Source organism: Cydia splendana, chromosome 3 (assembly GCF_910591565.1).
Source record: "Cydia splendana chromosome 3, ilCydSple1.2, whole genome shotgun sequence".
Lineage (NCBI taxonomy): Eukaryota > Metazoa > Arthropoda > Insecta > Lepidoptera > Tortricidae > Cydia > Cydia splendana.
The window spans coordinates 3,252,080-3,272,419 of NC_085962.1; the positions used below are offsets into that span (position 1 = coordinate 3,252,080).

At 36.6% G+C, this 20,340-nt stretch overlaps 1 protein-coding gene across 1 annotated transcript in view; it reads left to right on the forward strand.

The window, feature by feature from the left end:
• The window catches only part of LOC134806451 (venom dipeptidyl peptidase 4-like), a 94,421-nt gene that overhangs the window by 551 nt on the left and 73,530 nt on the right, over positions 1-20,340 (forward strand). The window lies entirely within an intron of this gene.

Below are 20,340 nucleotides of genomic sequence, written 5' to 3' on the forward strand. Positions count from 1 at the left end.
GCAACTCATTGCTACATAGATATGTAGGTACTATATTTTAAAAGTAGCTTAAAACATAATTTTGCTCTACTTTTAAAATTAAATATTATACCTAATAATAACATGACAATAAAATCAACTTTACTAGTTCAAACAGATGTAGTGCATAACTATTTTCCATCGTTTTTTCACGGAAACATACGACTGTGTTGAATAATTTTACGGTTTAGACTCACTTGTTTTTAGTCACTCGCGCGACATGACTCGTTCGGAGAGCTTACGTTAGGAGCTTAGGTTTTATTCAATGTTAGTAGAGGCAGACCAAGAATAGTCTGCAGCGGATTTGATAGCCCACGTAGGGCAAGTGTTATTTTAAACGTCAAACTTCTATGAAATTATGACGTATAAATGACACTTGCACTGCGTGGGCTATCAAATCCGCTGCAGACTTTTTTTGGTCCAACTCTATGTCTCACAACAGTTAAAATTCGATACGACCGTGTCTTGCTATTTCAGTCAGTGTCGGTACAAAAAGTACTGAGGTTGATTGAAGTAGCATGACAAATACGAACGTTCCCGAGAAAATCACACCCACTTACACTATCACAGCACTATCACACCCACTTACACACACACACACACACACACACACACACACACACACACACACACACACACGAACACATAAATTCCAATAAATGCATACAAACTAATAGATTCGCTCGTTTATGTAGGTACTGTATGTATTTTTTATTTTACTATTTTTTATTTATTGTTTACGCAAAATTAGAGCTATACCTACTATTTTAGGTTTTTTTTTCCAGTTTACAGTTATTATTAAATTTTTCTCTTTTTCCTTGTACCTTAAAGACTTACAAATTAAGTTATATTTACAATTCTTGTACAGCACAAGTTACAAGTCTACCCACAGATGATTTTTTATTATGTATAAATTCCAGGAAGTTCTGTTATTGGCTATGCTATAAGTTCTCATGTTTTTTATATATTATTTAATGTAAACGCTGTTGAACTTCTCAAGAAAAAAAAAATACGATGGAAAACAATTATGCACTACCTATCTAATCTCTACTTACTCGTAACTACGTAACTTAATTAATGCAAGTACAGTAGAGTCCGGTTAGTACGACACGCATATAACAACCAACCGCTTATAGCGACGTAAGTATAGGCACTTGTTTGGTTTTAGTACTAGCTACTATGAAAGTACTACCGTTTATTACGACTCCGCTTATAACGACCGACCGCTTTTAACGACGGAAATTGACACAAAATCCGTCCGTCAAGTCCGGTTACAACGACGAGCGACGTAGTTTTTACAAATAAATTATTGGTAAGAAGTTTACTTCGTCCCGCGCACCCAACTTCCCTCCCCTCTTTGCCTATACTCAGCAAGATGAAATAGTCATGTGACGTTTCGGCTTGTAAGAATTGTCTCAATTGAGTAGGCATAAGTTGTTTGTTGAAACAAAAGTAAAAGTTGACTCAAAATTGAAATGTTTGACAAAAAACTTATTTTTTTTTTCATTGTCGATGTATGATTGTCGTCTTGATTAGATCCCTAAGAATTACGACTTTTTATTTTACGGGGTCGAGTAATTTGCGGATGATGAGTGAGTACGCGTACCTACCTACAAAAGTGGCTTCTTCTAAACACACAAGTCTCTGCATTTAAGACAAAGTGTTGTAATACTAACGTAAATAAATATTTTAGTTGAAATGTTTTTTTTTCTTTGATTGTCGCTTAAAGTATTAATAAATAGAAAATGATGTAATTATTTTGATTAAAAAAATATATTAAAATTGGCAGTTCGTTTAGTGCGACGTCCGGTTAGTACGACGTAATATCAGCGGTCCCTTGGGCGTCGTTATAAGTGTTATAACCGGACTCTACTGTATCAAGAATGTTGTAACAAGTAATGGTTATTTAACAGCCTGGGACTGAAGACATAATAGTTACCTTGAAGCTGAGGTTACTATTCTAAGATAATTACCCTACATCTACAACCCGTTTAGGTTGGTAAACAACTATTACGGTCAACTACTGACTGGGTTAACAGAAGGATTGGCTGATAAGAAAAAGTTAAAATTGGTCAACAATATGACTAAGGTAAGATGGGGTAACTGGGTAAGACTATCACCGGGGTAAGACTAACATAGTTCCCGGACACTCCTCAATATTTTTTTATCTTTTGCACCTGACTGCGACCTGCGACTTGTTTGCCGACCAGAGTCATAAACTTTTAAAAAAGTTTTACGTTTTTGCGAATCAACATAGGTAACTTATTAATTACTGTCATATTTATCTTATAATGTAATGCTGTAAAATTTTATTTCAATAAATATCAATATCAATATCACTTGTACGGAATCCTCATACTGTTTGTTTTGTCCCGAGCTATGTTAGTCTTACCCTATTTTGGGTTTTCCGTGAGGAAAGCCTCACTTTTTGGCACGCTGCGCTAAAGGAATTTGCCGCTTTCCAGCTTCGTTCGATCAGAAAAATAGTAGGTATAATATATACTTCAGCCAGTAAATAAGATACTACCTGATTCGAATTTTAAGCTACGTCAAAAATTTGCGAAAGATACGATATGGATCAGATATATTATGTCAGTGTTAAAACTGACGTTTTTGCTTGAAAAGAGACGAGACTCAGATCACATGAAATTATCTGTTGAGGTCGACAAACATTGAAACGTGACATTTCTTACTGGCCCTACTTGATATGTACATTACGATACAAGTGCGAAAAGTAGGAAAGGCGAATTACCTTTTTGCACGTGTACTGTACAACGTTTTACAGTTCATATGGCCTTTTCAATTTTCGACATTAGGCACGGAAAGTGCTTATTCCCGCACTAGTGGCACCATATGTACTGTACAATTAATTATATACTATATATTATTATCAATATGATGATTTTGTAATTCATCCTAATTATAATAGTACGATATAAAAACTGGACAAGTGCGAGTCCGACTCGCCCACCGAGGGTTCCGTACTATTTAGTATTTGTTGTTGTTAGCGGCAACAGAAATACATCATCTGTGAAAATTTCAACTATCTATCACGGTTCGTGAGATATAGACTGGTGACAGACGGACGGACGGACAGCGGAGTCTTAGTAATAGGGTACCGTTTTACCCTTTGGGTACGGAACCCTAAAAAATTAAACGTAATTGTCTATAGGTAGGTACCTATTATGTATAAGCCGTAGAAAGGGCGCGTGCCTCGGCACTAATGAATCGAAGTGTTTGTTGTTTACAGACCCAGCTACGTTACCGGGTGCCTAGCCAAGGTGACAATCGCTTGCGCTACGACAACGAAACTCTTTGTGTCTCTGTATCACTCTTCTATATTATTAGTGCGACAGTGTTTGTTAGCTATGGAGAGTAAACGATTGGCACGTTGGCTACGCACATTGCTGCGCAAAGATCGTATATTTTATAAAAGACCTTTTTTATATTTTTCATTAATCAGGATAATCTTTGAATAATGAAAGAGAGGCAATTCCATCATACATTATTGTGTTGTTACATCTCAAACGGATTAGGCAGCTTTTTCGATTAAAGCGGCACCCAACGTGATTTTCCAACTTCATTATCATAATCGTCATATTATTTCAACCAATTTACACAGAATCTTAACAAATTATACACTTTAAACCTTCGTCAAGAATCACTCTAGTGACCGCATAAAAATCCGTTCAGTAGTTTTTGAGTTTATTACGATTATACAGACAGACGCGGTGGGGGACTGTTTTATAAAGTGTAGGATAATAGGGAATAGGTACCTACTTACCATTCCTTTGAAATTGATGTACACATCACATTCCGCGATTGTTAAGTCATTTAGGCCCACCTGCACCATCCCACTAGCCCGAGGTTAACCCGTTAAACCGTTAACCCATTGTCAGATTGTACTGGTAACCATGGTAACTCCACGTTTAACCGTTAACCCCGGGTTAGTGGCATGGTGCAAGTGGCGCTTAGGGTCCTAACACTCCTATATAAATTGGTTGCTCCATACTTACGCTTTGGAACGTCCAATTTAGCTAGAACCCAAAATGGCGTAACAATCACGGAGCGTGATTGTAACTTTCATTCAAATTCGTTGCGTCAGTCAGAAGGTACAGCAGCGCCCTTTATTTCACCAAGGGCGTCAAGAGGCATTTGAGAGGCAAGTACTCGCCTGAGACAAAACAACTTGCCCACTCGACTTGCAAGTAGGACAGTACTTAAGTTGAACATTCTAATCGAAGAGGTTACGAGACGTTATTAGAGTTTCGTACCCAGGGGGTAAAAACGGCAACTACTAAGGTAAAAAGAAAAAGCATTCAAAAGTTTGTTCAGATACCGTAAGGGGCTACCTGAGGTTTTCATCGATTTTTGACAAGTTTTGAATCGTATCTCCTTTTTTTGCACTGCTATAGAAAATTATAAGACAAACGGTTATCGGTTCTTCAATATTTTATCTCTGTTTTGGTCTACCGGATTTTTAAAGAAATTAATTTTTATGATTTTTTTAAACATAGTCTAAAAAACACTTTTTTCGTATCTAGTTTGCTGTGAAGGATCTTACATGGACGTAATCTAAAGAAGAAGAAGAAGAAGAAGAAAAATCTGTCCGGGGTTTTAATTTTAAACTAATTACTTAACACAAAAGTTATGGCCAGAAAACCAGTTTTGTAGCCTAAAATTTTTCAACTTTGATGCCAAATACATATCTCGAAGACTGAACTTTGAAGTAAATATGGGATATTATATTGCTTAAAGCCGTTGCTGTTAATATGATAAGCTACAAAAAACATTAGAAAATTAAGGGATTCAAATCGAAGGTCATTGGCGTGGGGTAGCCCCGTAATGTAATAAAACTAATAAATTGAAGTTCTCGCTAGTCTAAACCTCGCTTAATTTTCCCAGCAAGCATGCTTCGTCGCAAAAACAAACAATCTTGTCAACCAGTGATTACGTATTTCACACGCGATCTGACTGACAATGGGGCGTTGACCAGAATTAATAATTAGCACTTAGTAGTTGGCATGCTACGCGCATCTGTAACACTTTCTCTGCGCGTAAGTGTTATGTCATTGTGGACCGTCGCTATCGGCGAGGAGTTGATGACATTACTGTATTAAATTGAGGTAAATTTAATGTTGAATTGATCTTGGACTGTCCGTGAACAAGTTAGTAAATTTTTTTTGTGACACACTTTTATTGTTGACTGTACTTCTTCTCATTCGCATGTCTAGCCAGACCAGCCAAAATTTGTTGACAGATATTTCGTTGTTGTATCACCAATTGTCTATGATTTTAAAAAAAAGCTAAAAGTCAGTTGTCAATTTATGTTTAATTTAAATAATATTAATAATGTCTATACTGAGTGAGGTTATCAAACTATTATTTAAGCTCGTAAATAATTACGACAATGTGCGGGGTGTGTAATGCTTAATATAATTATAAAAAAACTATCATACATTTGTTATAACGCCATTTATATATTATTTTATGTTATAATGTAATTTTCAACCGACGAAAAAAAAACGGAGGAGGTTCTCAAGTCAACGCGTATATTTTTTTTTTTTTTTTTTTTTATGTATGACCCCGCATAACTTTTTACAGAGGTGTTCGATTTTGATAATTATTTTTTTATTGGAAAGGGTATACCCCGAAGTTGGTCCCATATAAATTTGGAAAAAAAAAAATCCAACCTTAAGGGTAGGAAAATAGGGGATGATTGATTTTTTCACTCACCGATTGTAACGTATGACCACGCATAACCTTTTACAGAGTAGTCGTAATAATAATAAAAATTTGGAAAAAAATCCTACCCTAAGGGTGGGGAAATAGGGGTAATTTATTTATATTACAGAACATAATAGTTAAAGTAGGATTATTAATATAACAGTTAATAGCTAAAGCAAGGTAGGTAGCTATTTTAAAAGTAGTCAAAAATTAAGCATGTAATAATTTGTATAAATTATAGCCACAGAAAATTATAAAATAAAAACTTTTTAACAAAAAAAATAACCGCCGAAAAAAAACTAAAAGGAAATAAAAAACCGCACTAACACGAAACGAGTCGACCAACAAAAACAATAGCACACTGAAAAGAAAAAAATAATTATTTTGTCTTCAATAACGCAAGTGAATACCTATGAACTATGTATATACATACTTCTGAAATCAATCACACAAATCTGCGTATTTATATATTTACAATCTGTTATTTTTGGAGTCGGTGCAGGTGCTTCACTAAGGTGCTCAAGTTTGTTTGAGGCTGGCACCGACTCCAAAAATAACAGATTGTAAATATATAAATACGCAGATTTGTGTGATTGATTTCAGAAGTATGTATATACATAGTTCATAGGTATTCACTTGCGTTATTGAAGACAAAATAATTATTTTTTTCTTTTCAGTGTGCTATTGTTTTTGTTGGTCGACTCGTTTCGTGTTAGTGCGGTTTTTTATTTCCTTTTAGTTTTTTTTCGGCGGTTATTTTTTTTGTTAAAAAGTTTTTATTATTATACGTTTCCTTTGTTATATTGTGATTTCATCTAAACTGTCATTGTTATAATGCCTATTGCAATATAATTTTTAAATAGTATATAGACATATTTTATAATGACATTTGTTATATTATATTTTTCTATAACGTAATACTTCATACAATTTTATCAAGTATAAAAATACATATATTGTATAACATTTATTGTCATATTTCATTCAATAATAAGACAATAACGTAAAGTTTTACATAATTTTTTATAAGTAGTACGCAGGCCTACTTCTTTTGCTAGCTATTTTATTCTAGGGAGGTCGCAGTTCTAACCTAACCTAACCATTTTTTTTACGGTTTTCGATTCTGCGGGGCTCGCAGTTCAAACCTAACCTAAACCACTTTTTTGATAGGTATTTTATTCTACGAAGGGTCAAAGTTCTAACCTAACCTAACCCATTTGTGACGTTCCACGGGAAAAGGTACTTTATGGCGGCTGGCGCTTACGTCGCATAGCGCCGCAATAATATTGGAGCGGCGTTAATAATAGCGTAAGCGCCAACCGCCATAAGGTACCTTTACCCGTGGGACGTCACATTTATGTCATGCAACTATTATGCCACACAAATAATTATGTGATGTCACTTGTTATAATAAATAATATGCTTTAGACTATGTAATAATTATGGCAATGTATATTAAACCAAGTGTAAATATACCTTATGACCATTATACCAATTATAACATTATGTATACCGTTAATTAGATATTACGGTAGTATGCCATTTATTACGTTATTCAAAATAACGATATAACAAGCTATAATATATGAAAAGTAATTATAACAAATGTAATGCACCCCAATGTGCGAAGTCGAGGTGTAGCGTTGTATAACGAAATACTGCAATGTTTTCAACTCCTAAACAAATGTAAACAAATTAGGAGGTTGGTGATCTATAAATATTTTGATACTTAGCATTTAGCATAGTACTTAAGTACTTTTTTGGTGATGGATTAATATTACGGTATTATCGAGCTAGGTCTTATTTACACTACATTTCAATTTTCGCCTTGTTACAATGGTATATGGTGAGAAAGTGTTACCATATGTGTTTATCGTTGACTGTACTTTACATAGTGGTTGAATTTATGTGAGCTGACTTTGAGTGCACGTCAACGTATTTAATTTATATTCTTAGATACCTTACGTGTGCACAGAAAATCAAAAATATTTTCTAGTATCAAAACTATAATTCCTTCTACACAAAGTGTGACCAGACCAGCCAAGATTTTTTGAATTTCCCGCCAAAAATTTGTGTAATATTTCAGTAGCCAGACTCTATCAAGAACTTCAACCTTTCTAAATTTAAATTACTGTAATACTTATGGAAATGTTTTTTAATGCAATCTCATTCTTTCCAAATGGTTTTGTGTTAATAACATTTTACATAAAGTCAGTGTTCTTATCATAAATAAATAAACAAGTATTATTATTAAACTCGTGTAAAGTTTATGAACTGCAATAATCGAGTGACACGTGGTATGATAATCTTATGTAAATAATGCTATTTTATATCAATGTGTCACAGATTACTACAACTAGATAGATCATAAATTAAAAGTGGAAAAATTAGGCGACTAGGGCTCGGGCGAGGCTCAACCTCACGACTCTAGATCTGACCATCGCTCTGAAAACTAAGCTACCGAGACTTCACGCGAGTCGAGTGAGTTTTTAAATATTTGTATGTACTTTATTTTTCGCTCCTATATCTCTTACAGAAGAATTGAAAAAAGTCAAACGAAGGGGAATAGATATGGCTATATACCAACAATAAATTGAGTCGCTTAACTTCAAACTCGGGTAAATCCAACTGTCAGATTTTGCGATTTTGTTATTAAGTAAAGGGTAGATATTTCCTATGAGGGTCGAGTGGATTTACCCGAGTTTGAAGTTAAGCGACTCAAATAGTCAGTCTGCGCCGGTCCGTCAACGCAAGCTCCTGATGATACTCCTCGGTATGGAGTGAAACATGTCGAGCGTTTTTCGACTAAAAATATACGTGAGTGACCCGTTTTTAACAAATTTAATAACTTGTGTAAATATATTTTTCAAAATGTCAATATGTAGAGAGGAAAATCGGTACTAAGTTACGAAGAAGCGGTCGTGCACTATCCTCTTAATCCTTTCTGTAGCTCGTTATTCAATTAGTAAGGAGCAGATGTTATTATTGTATTATTTTTGCGTGTCTGGTTTTTCTCACTAGGTACTTATTTTATTATTGCTATCTTGTATATTTCTCATTTATTTGGATCATAATAGTACCTACACTGTGCAATAAGGGGGGCAAGTGAGAAAAAATAAAAAGATCACATCTCTCTCAATATTTATTTGATATTCTGAAAAGCATTTAGGTAAGGATAGCTAATAATTGATCTGGAGCCGATTTTTGAATTCCGATCGCTCGATTTCGTCACTCGAAAATCTGTGGAAAACGGCGAAATGCTAATTTTTGAAATACGAGCGATCGAAACTTGAAATCTAGTGGTATTGATCACTCGATTTCAATTCTATTAGTAGAATTTACATGCCTATAGTTCGTTTTTTTCGCATTAGAAATAAGGTAAACAATCTTGATGTGTCTTTTAATTGAAAAACACATTTAAAAAATAAGTTACGGCAAATATGTAACAATTATGAATCTAATACGATCATTTATATTCTTCTGCTTTCATAAGTAATAAATAGTTACTGATTTTGAAAAAGCGTTGTTCAATTAAAAGACATGTCAAGATCGCTTACCTTCTTTGAAGTTCTTTCTAATGCTAAAAAAAACGAACTATAGTAGTGGAGATATTATTGAACGAAATTCACGAAATCGAGCGGTCGAAATTAAAAAATCGGCCCCCTGAGCGAAATGAATGCGTGAATGACAGCTAACTTACTCGTATATGAATCCAATCATCACTACCACTACACCTTATAAAACAAAGGCCTTCGCCGCGTCTGTCTGTTTGTATGTTTGTTCGCGATAAACTCAAAAACTACTGAACGGATTTTCATTCGGTTTTCACCTATCAATACTTAGAGTGAATCTTGAGGAAGGTTTAGGTGTATAATTAGTTAACCCGTGCGAAGCCGGGGCGGGTCGCTAGTATCATTCTAATACCGGTTTGATGACAGTGCACGCTCGCTTACGCAGCAGCGTACTACATAGGCGAACAACTCGCGAACGCGGCGCGGCGCGGCGGGCCCAAGGCGTTCGCGTTCGCAACGAGATCGCCCACGTAGGACACTTCTATAGTTACCAAAGGATTGATTCACCCCGCACCGCATCGCTTTGCTTCGCGTTCGCGGGTCAAACAGATCACTGTGTTATGTCTTTCCTGTAGACATACACAAGAGTTAAGGGCTATAAAGGTTAATTTTCTTATTTAACCCTTATCCACGTGAAAAGGTCTTCCTTTTATTTAGAGAACCATGATAAAATCATTGCTTACATGCCCACAAGCTGTTAACTATTGCCCACAGGAGAGAAAAATGTACTGTTCGCGATAACACCCTAGTTTTCTCTCCTGTGGGCATTAGTTAACAGCTTGTGGGCATGTAAGTAATGATTTTATCATAGTTCTTTCAATAAAAGGAGGATCTTTTCACGTGGATAAGGGTTAAATAAGAAAATTAACCTTTATAGCCCTTAACTCTTGTGTATGTCTACAGGAAAGACATAACACAGTGATCTGTTTGACCTCGCGTGTTGTTCGCCATCGCTACGTAAGACGCAGCGTTAGCCTGTCAGTCTGCGATGGCCATGAAATTAGTGAGTAGAGTGGGGTAAATCGAGTTTGACGGAGCTCACTCGATTGTCGGGGTAAGTTCGTTACACTAACATGGTCTAACTGCGAACGTTTAGGGTTTACGTCGCTGAGGGACTTTAGATTTTTTTTAAATTTATTTGGGACAAAAAATAGTAACAGGGTTTAGACACAGAAATAGAGTACAAAGGATAATAAAGTGTGAGACCAACAACCTAGTCCACAGATTATTAGATTACCTAGGTAGGTACTGATAAATCTACAATAAATACTTAGTAATAATATAAAGGATATAAAGCTAGAAGTAACAAAGCTACGATTGCAAAATAGGTTTGTGGATACAGTAACAAATTCGTATATTAGCAGAAGAAGTGTTACATATATATTATAGATGTCGCCCAGAAATAGGAGCCCCGCGTAGCGGGGCTCCGTCGACTCAGGGAAAGAGTCAAAGATTTTCACGTTTCACGATATGCCAAGGAATTTCACGATATGCCTGATGTTACGATCGGCCGCCGACGTAGATATACAGTTTAATGAGCGAGTAAAACTGAAAACAATTAAAAGAATTTTAAGAGCAAACTGTTCCCATGTCTATTGCACGCCCATAATTATTTTGCTCTTTAAGATAGAGTAAGACCAAGAAAAGTCTGCAGCGATTTTGATAGCCCACGCAGTGCAAGTGTTATTTGCACTTAATAATTTCATAGAAGTTTGACGTTTAAAAAAAAATTGGGCGGTGGTGTTCTTATTGCTGTTAATAATAAACATGTGTCGAGAAGGGAGCAAGGGTGGGAAAGTGAGTGTGAGGACTTGTGGGTCACATTAGACATAAGGTGTGGCGAGCAGGTAGACAAGTTAAGGTTATGCGCAGTTTATTTGCCTCCTCCGATCTCGAAAAAAACGTTGGATGAATTTGTTGATAAAGCAAATAATGTTCTAGAGATTCCATGTAAATATACTATAGTAGTGGGGGACTTTAACCTCAGCGGTATAACGTGGACTGCCGATGCTTCGTATACTATGCCTACTCAATATAATAACTGCTTGCTTAAAAGTACTTTGGTTGATTTTATGTTGTTAAATGATTTCAAGCAATTCAATGCGGTGACTAACTCGAGAGGCCGTATTTTGGATTTGGCACTGTGTAATGAGGAAATTCTAAGAGTTTCAGAAAGCTTGTCTCCGATTAAACACACAGATGTTTTTCACCCGCCGTTGGACTTAGTAATTGAATTACCTGGTAAAATAGTGCCTAGGATAAATAAATCTAGTTCCAATTTTAATTTTTATAAAGCTGACTATGACATTATTGTAAGAGAGTTAAATAAAATTTCATGGCGCGACGTACTAGACAAATATAGCGATATAGATGAAATGGTAGAAAGGTTCTATGAGATTTTGCGTGACATAATCAAAAGAAATGTGCCCATGACTAAACACAATTGCAACCGTGCCTTTCCGGTATGGTACTCAACTCATCTAATATATCTTTTAAATAGAAAACACAAATATCACGTTAGATTTAAAAAGTACCAAAATCCACTAGATAAGCTAGAGTTTGATTACCTGAGGGTTGACTGTGAAAAGATTATGAAAACATGTTACAATAGTTATATACATTCTATAGAATCACAGATTAAAAAAAATCCTAAGTATTTCTGGACCCATATTAAGAACATACGTAAAAATAGTTCAAATTATCCTCCAGTCATGTTGTATGAGGATAAACAAGCTAGTAATTCTAGTGAGATTGGTAACTTATTTGCAGAGCATTTTAGTTCAGTGTATGATGACAGCGATACGAATAATAGTGTATATCAACCAAATTGGAGTAGCGGGGAACTAGCTGTAATACGGACGGGAGATGTATCTGGTGTATTAGCTTTCACACAGTTTGAGGTTGAATTACAATTGCGAAGGTTAAATGCTACGAAGGGTAAAGGCCCAGATGATATTCCCCCCGTATTTCTAAAAAACTGCGCGAAGTCACTTTCCATGCCACTTATGATTATATATAATGCATCTCTAAAGTCAGGGTTATTCCCATCAGCGTGGAAACGAGCCAGAGTTATTCCGGTATTTAAAAGCGGCCGTCGGGAATTAGTTGCAAATTATAGACCCGTTTCCATATTGTCTTCGGTGGTCAAAGTGTTCGAGAGGCTGGTGTATGCTGCACTATTTGATCAGGTTAAAGGCGGGCTCTCTCCATATCAACATGGGTTTATGCCCAAGCGATCGACTTGTACAAATCTTTTTAGCTACGTCACTGACCTTACAGAAGCTGTCGATGGTGGTCATCAGGTAGACGCGGTTTACACTGACTTTTCGAAGGCTTTTGATAAGGTTAATCACAAAATCTTAATTAATAAATTGCACAATTTCGGCATTACAGGTAGGTTACTTAATTGGTGCCAGTCTTACCTTCAGGGCAGACCTTCAACTGTGGTAATTGAAGGCACTCAGTCTGACTGCTACACGGCACTCTCCGGTGTACCGCAGGGGTCTAATTTGGGGCCATTATTTTTTAACATATTTATTAACGACATTACCTATGAGTTCAATAATTCGGCTGTATCGCTGTTTGCGGATGATCTAAAATTGGTACGGGTAATAAAAAATCCGTCGGACGTCCATCTGTTACAAGAGGACGTGGACGTATTAGTAAAGTGGTGTAGGACTAACAAAATGGTTCTGAACCCTAGTAAATGTTACCACATAAAATTTAATCGGAAACAAAATCCTATACCATCAAAATACTTCATTCTCAACAAGGCTTTGCAGGAAGTCAATGAAATAAGAGACTTGGGTGTCACAATGGACAGCAAATTACGTTTTGTGAGTCATGTAGATAAAACAATAAATGCTGCCTTTAAATCTCTAGGGTTTGTGTTAAGATGTGCTAGGGAGTTTAAAGAATGTTCAACAATGGTGACCCTCTTTAACTGTTTTGTAAGAAGTAAACTAGAGTACTGTAGCATTATCTGGAATCCTAGTTACAAAGTACATATTGAAAGGATTGAACGACTGCAAAAACGATTTACTAGACATCTTGCGTATCGCTTTGGAACAGGCCGCCAAGGATATAATACAAGACTTAAACAATTTAAATTAATATCTCTTAGTAGTAGGCGTAGTACGCTGGACCTGATGTTCATGCATAAGCTTCTAAACGACAAGATTGATTGTATGCATATGGTTAGTCAGATAGGGCTAAAAGTGCCGTCTCGTTTGCCACGTTATCCTTGTGCCTTACTCTATGTGCGTCGTAGTCGAACTAACCTATTAGCTCACTCCCCTCTGCCTCGCCTAGCTCGCCTATACAACAAGCATGCTAACATTGTCCCCTCACTGGATGTGTTTCACGACAGTGAAGCCTCATTTAAAAACAAATTATTATCTGCTGGCAACCTCAGCTAGCTCGTCTAACTCACCTTAGTTACGTTGTGTGGAAAAATTATTGTTAATATTGAGTTGTTAATTAGTATTTTATAGTGACTTATTCTAATTATTGTAACTTATACTTACTTAGTTTTTTCTTGAGTGTTAACTTGAATGTGTAAATTATACATTATAATACTTAATGCATGCTGTGATTGCCTGTAAGTGGGGGAGCAATAATGAAATGAAAATGAAATGAAAAAAATGAAAAATGATTTATTTCGTTCTTACCATTTACAAAATAAGAATCAAGGTTGGAATTTCCTAGTAAGCATATGAAATACTTGTGGCAGGAAATCCCGCTCCTCTAAAATTAGCATTGTCACTATATTACTATAGTACAGGAAACATGCAAATTAAATTAAATTAAATAATATTACATTAAAATTCATATAAAAGCATCCAAATTAATGTAGCACAAAAAAATTTAATTCTAATTAAATTAATAGATAAAAGAAATTAAATTAAATTTAGGCTAAAATCAATTACATTAGATTGTTACTAAGTATTAGCTAACTAAATTAAATTAAATCAAATAACATTATATTCAAATTACATTAAATGAAATCAGCCAAAATAAAAATAGACTATTTTTAAAATTAAAAAACCAATATGCATATTAAGTAAGTTGGTCTGTGTGTTTGTGAGCTTGGGGTAACTAAGTTTTATGATGAAGCCTTGTATAATAATAATAAATGTGCCCTCTTAGTATGTTACTTATATTTAGTATGTAAATTGTATCTTCTGTTGGTGATCCTAATAAATAAACAAATAAACAAACAAATAACACTTGCACTGCGCCATCAAAATCACTGCAGAATTTTCTTGATCTGACTTTAGGAACAGGTGGGTCGATGTACTAAATTCCTCGTGGCAAGCGTCCTTTTTTACTATTGATGATGATTGTACACATTTATTATAACAATACATCTTTCACATCACCTATTCGAAAAAGGGCTTTTTCTTCCCCGCTAGGAGGGATAAAAGTGGCACTTTTCTTCCCTGCTAGGAGGGATCAAAGTTGTACTTTTCTGTTCGAGGACACGATTTTTTCTTTCTTGCATACAATTTTTTTTGGTCAAATAATACATATTTTGGAACAAAACAATTTCCTCATAGTTGATGTGAAAAGCAGTATGTGTCACACGGTATCAAAATTATTTCGTCTTGGGCGTTAACACTTGAATCCCTCATTACGCTCAGGATTCTACTTTAGAATCCATCGCTTCATTCAGGATTCAATGTACGCCCTTGACGGAAATACATAATTTTGATCCCTTGTAACACAAACTACTATTGTCCAAACCCTGGGCATCAAATTATTAAGCCCCACGTTTCCCCTATTAATAACCTAATAAGATTTCCTTTTCCTTAGGCATTGCAATAATTCATACCCATTTACTGTGTCCTCTATTAATTAGAGGTAATCTCGACACGCTGCGTGTTAGGCCAAGTTCAAGGAAAAGGAACTGGCGACGCAAGCCCGCGGTGTGGCACCGTCCGTGCCGATCACTGGTAAAGGATGAGTCACGCTAGACCGGGCCGGGGCCGGGCCGGAGCTTCCGACGCTTCGTTTTCTATGGAAAGAACCACGAGATCACCGATCAGCCGTCATAGAAAATGACATGTCAGATGCCCCGGCCCGGGCACGGCCCGGTCTAACGTAAGTCATCCTTAATGTGGCGGATTAAAATAAAGATAAAATATTAAGAATAGGCTATATACTAACTAAAAAATATATACTTAATAACTTTTTCCTACACATTAAGTTTACGACATCACTTTTGAATGATTAATTTAAATGATACTTCACTAAAGTGTTATATGCCATTAAATACGTAACAGTCAAATCAAGCAATCAAGTTCAGTATTACTTGACCGACAAAAGAATCGAGTTCTGTCTGCAGTTTCTAGTTTTTGTCGGTGAAGTTTTGAACTTGGCTGCCATTTCACATTTATGTTTGTGATGGGATGCCATTATACCTGAAAGTAATTAACGTAATTATTATACCTTAATGACCCTTAATAATGTTTAAATGAACTCTTCAGGCTCCAGCGTAATTTTATATTTTAACTTGAACGAAGTACTTATACTTCAAAACTATAAGACATTTGATATTAAGAGCCAACGGAAGTGGTCATTTCTCCATACAAACTTACTCCTCGTTTTCCTCCGTGGTTTTTGAAGCTAGAGCAATGATTTTTTCAACACAGATTAATATTGTCAATATCTGTATGGGACCGTTTTCCTTTTTTTGATATTTTTGTTTTTTAAGGCGCTAGAGCCCTTTCTAAAATGGCCAAAATGGCCTAATTGACTATGCCGCAATGAGAGGCGTGGCATTCAAAACTGATATCAATTAGCCAAAAAAGCAAAACGGTCCGACACAGATAATTTCATAATCATTTAGATTTCCAAATTTGGTTACGATTGGTTAAGTTTTGGAGGAGGAAACAGAGGAGTACGAAACCTCGATTTTTGAGATTTTTACGCAGGATTTTTCGCCTTGTCCTTATCGCACTACTTTTAGGTGCCGCTTCCGTTAGCGAGACGGGTATTTTTACCTAAAATATTGAAAACTCAGCTCCTGTTTCGTCTTAAACTTGGGAAGAAATGGGAGGCATAAAATGGGGCATTGTCTGTGAAAAGGGACCTTATTGTCGATGGCGCTTACGTCGCGCGGCATTGTATTTACCTATATAAGAGCATCGTTAATAATGGCATAAGCGCCATCGACAATAAGGTCCCTTTTCATAGATAAAGTCACAAATGTACCTGTCCCTTGGTTAGAGTCCGTCCAACCTAACTTTGCACTGACTTGAACAGAATAAAGTGAGGTAGTGTCAGTGTAAGCGTCATATTATCATAGAAATTTGACATTAATAATGACATTACTACACATTGCAAATGTCAACCAGAGTTAGCTTGGTCGAACTATATTTAGTAGGTAGCTGGTATAAAATTATATTTACCTCAAAATAATATTACTATAAGATTTACCTCCGACGTTTCGAGGACGGCGTTGTCCCCGTAGTCTCGGAGAAGACTGGCTCAAGTTGACATCAACATCTTCTAGCCGCCCGAGTTTATCGAACTACCCGCACTTGGTCTTGTTTATCAGTTTGACCGTTTTGCGCACTAGGGATGTCACTCTGTCGACACACAACACTAACGATATTCGATTTATCGACTGTCGATATTCGTTTCCGCTTACATTTACTAATGACTGGATTCCATGTGGATCAGATCTTAAAACCCTCGTTCGGAATATCATAAAAAAATCGAATACATATTATTAAATGTTGAAAAGTTAAAAGTAGGTAGGTAAGTACATACAAAGTCACAACAACATAATGTCAGTTTTTATTTAAGTACACCTGTTAAAACTTAACATGACTTCCGGTTCGAGCGCCATCTTGATGGTCACGCGTCGTGATCAATTGCTTTGTTTTTTGCTCATTAATATTGTTTAAAGTGTAATATCGATAGCCTATTATACAGTAAACTAATGTGGTAGTGTGCAGTGAATGGAGAATTAATCTTGAAGCACGTTTAACCATCATTTTGGAGTCAACGGCCGGTTGTCCACGTGTTTCTTGTAAAGTCCGCTATCGCTTTACAAGAGCTAAATCACCGTACACTGTCTTGTACTAACCGTACAATCTCAATCTGATGATGATGACAATCTCAATCGTATTACCTTGCTACTACGACCTTGATACTGGCGAAATAACCCCAATGGGCTGAAGCCATAATTTTAAAAGAATGAATGAAAACTTAACATGAATAATTATTGCACGTGTATTGTTCATCAATCATCATTTATTCAATGTATCAATTTGACTCAGTCCTGAAAAAATAGGTAAGTATTCTTTACATAGTCAGGAAAGAAGGTCATAATCTTGAACAACTCATAGTTGGCAAGGTTGATGGCAAAAGACCTAGAGGCTGGACACCCAACTGCATGTCGCGCTTCACGATTCCAGAAACAGGCACAGATGGCGATACCGTCAAAGAGAAGCTGATTCCACGGGGATTTCACGACCCTCAGCAATGAGGAACACGGCGCGAGGAGGATTGTCTTTCCGTCCCTTGAGCAAAAGGGAGTACATATATTTTTAAACGTACCTAAGCAAATTTTGCCAGTAGAAACGAGCGTGACATTTTGAAAAAATAAAAAAAACCGGGCAAGTGCGAGTCGGACTCGCGCACGATGGGTTCCGTACCATAATGCAAAACACGGCAAAAAAAAAACGGTCACCCATCCAAGTCCTGACCCCGCCCGACGTTGCTTAACTTCGGTCAAAAATCACGTTTGTTGTATGGGAGCCCCACTTAAATCTTTATTTTATTCTGTTTTTAGTATTTGTTGTTATAGCGGCAACAGAAATACATCATCTGTGTAAATTTCAACTGCCTAGCTATCACGGTTCATGAGATACAGCCTGGTGACAGACGGACGGACGAACAGCGGAGTCTTAGTAATAGGGTCCCGTTTTTACCCTTTGGTTACGGAACCCTAAAAATGAAGGCGTGAAGTGTAGTTGCACTCACACTTTAACATTGCATCTTCATCCACGTCGTCGCCAGTTAAAATTGTTGTATAAGTTGTATGAACTTTTGTACTCTCGTTAGGCCAATGAAGACCCTTTTCATAGATAAAGTCACAAATGTACCTGTCCCTTGGTTAGAGTCCGTCCAACCTAACTTTGCACTGACTTGAACAGAATAAAGTGAGGTAGTGTCAGTGTAAGCGTCATATTATCATAGAAATTTGACATTAATAATGACATTACTACACATTGCAAATGTCAACCAGAGTTAGCTTGGTCGAACTATATTTAGTAGGTAGCTGGTATAAAATTATATTTACCTCAAAATAATATTACTATAAGATTTACCTCCGACGTTTCGAGGACGGCGTTGTCCCCGTAGTCTCGGAGAAGACTGGCTCAAGTTGACATCAACATCTTCTAGCCGCCCGAGTTTATCGAACTACCCGCACTTGGTCTTGTTTATCAGTTTGACCGTTTTGCGCACTAGGGATGTCACTCTGTCGACACACAACACTAACGATATTCGATTTATCGACTGTCGATATTCGTTTCCGCTTACATTTACTAATGACTGGATTCCATGTGGATCAGATCTTAAAACCCTCGTTCGGAATATCATAAAAAAATCGAATACATATTATTAAATGTTGAAAAGTTAAAAGTAGGTAGGTAAGTACATACAAAGTCACAACAACATAATGTCAGTTTTTATTTAAGTACACCTGTTAAAACTTAACATGACTTCCGGTTCGAGCGCCATCTTGATGGTCACGCGTCGTGATCAATTGCTTTGTTTTTTGCTCATTAATATTGTTTAAAGTGTAATATCGATAGCCTATTATACAGTAAACTAATGTGGTAGTGTGCAGTGAATGGAGAATTAATCTTGAAGCACGTTTAACCATCATTTTGGAGTCAACGGCCGGTTGTCCACGTGTTTCTTGTAAAGTCCGCTATCGCTTTACAAGAGCTAAATCACCGTACACTGTCTTGTACTAACCGTACAATCTCAATCTGATGATGATGACAATCTCAATCGTATTACCTTGCTACTACGACCTTGATACTGGCGAAATAACCCCAATGGGCTGAAGCCATAATTTTAAAAGAATGAATGAAAACTTAACATGAATAATTATTGCACGTGTATTGTTCATCAATCATCATTTATTCAATGTATCAATTTGACTCAGTCCTGAAAAAATAGGTAAGTATTCTTTACATAGTCAGGAAAGAAGGTCATAATCTTGAACAACTCATAGTTGGCAAGGTTGATGGCAAACGACCTAGAGGCTGGACACCCAACTGCATGTCGCGCTTCACGATTCCAGAAACAGGCACAGATGGCGATACCGTCAAAGAGAAGCTGATTCCACGGGGATTTCACGACCCTCAGCAATGAGGAACACGGCGCGAGGAGGATTGTCTTTCCGTCCCTTGAGCAAAAGGGAGTACATATATTTTTAAACGTACCTAAGCAAATTTTGCCAGTAGAAACGAGCGTGACATTTTGAAAAAATAAAAAAAACCGGGCAAGTGCGAGTCGGACTCGCGCACGATGGGTTCCGTACCATAATGCAAAACACGGCAAAAAAAAAACGGTCACCCATCCAAGTCCTGACCCCGCCCGACGTTGCTTAACTTCGGTCAAAAATCACGTTTGTTGTATGGGAGCCCCACTTAAATCTTTATTTTATTCTGTTTTTAGTATTTGTTGTTATAGCGGCAACAGAAATACATCATCTGTGTAAATTTCAACTGCCTAGCTATCACGGTTCATGAGATACAGCCTGGTGACAGACGGACGGACGAACAGCGGAGTCTTAGTAATAGGGTCCCGTTTTTACCCTTTGGTTACGGAACCCTAAAAATGAAGGCGTGAAGTGTAGTTGCACTCACACTTTAACATTGCATCTTCATCCACGTCGTCGCCAGTTAAAATTGTTGTATAAGTTGTATGAACTTTTGTACTCTCGTTAGGCCAATGAAGATCACCTTGGGTCGGTACCTAGGCATACACCTGACAA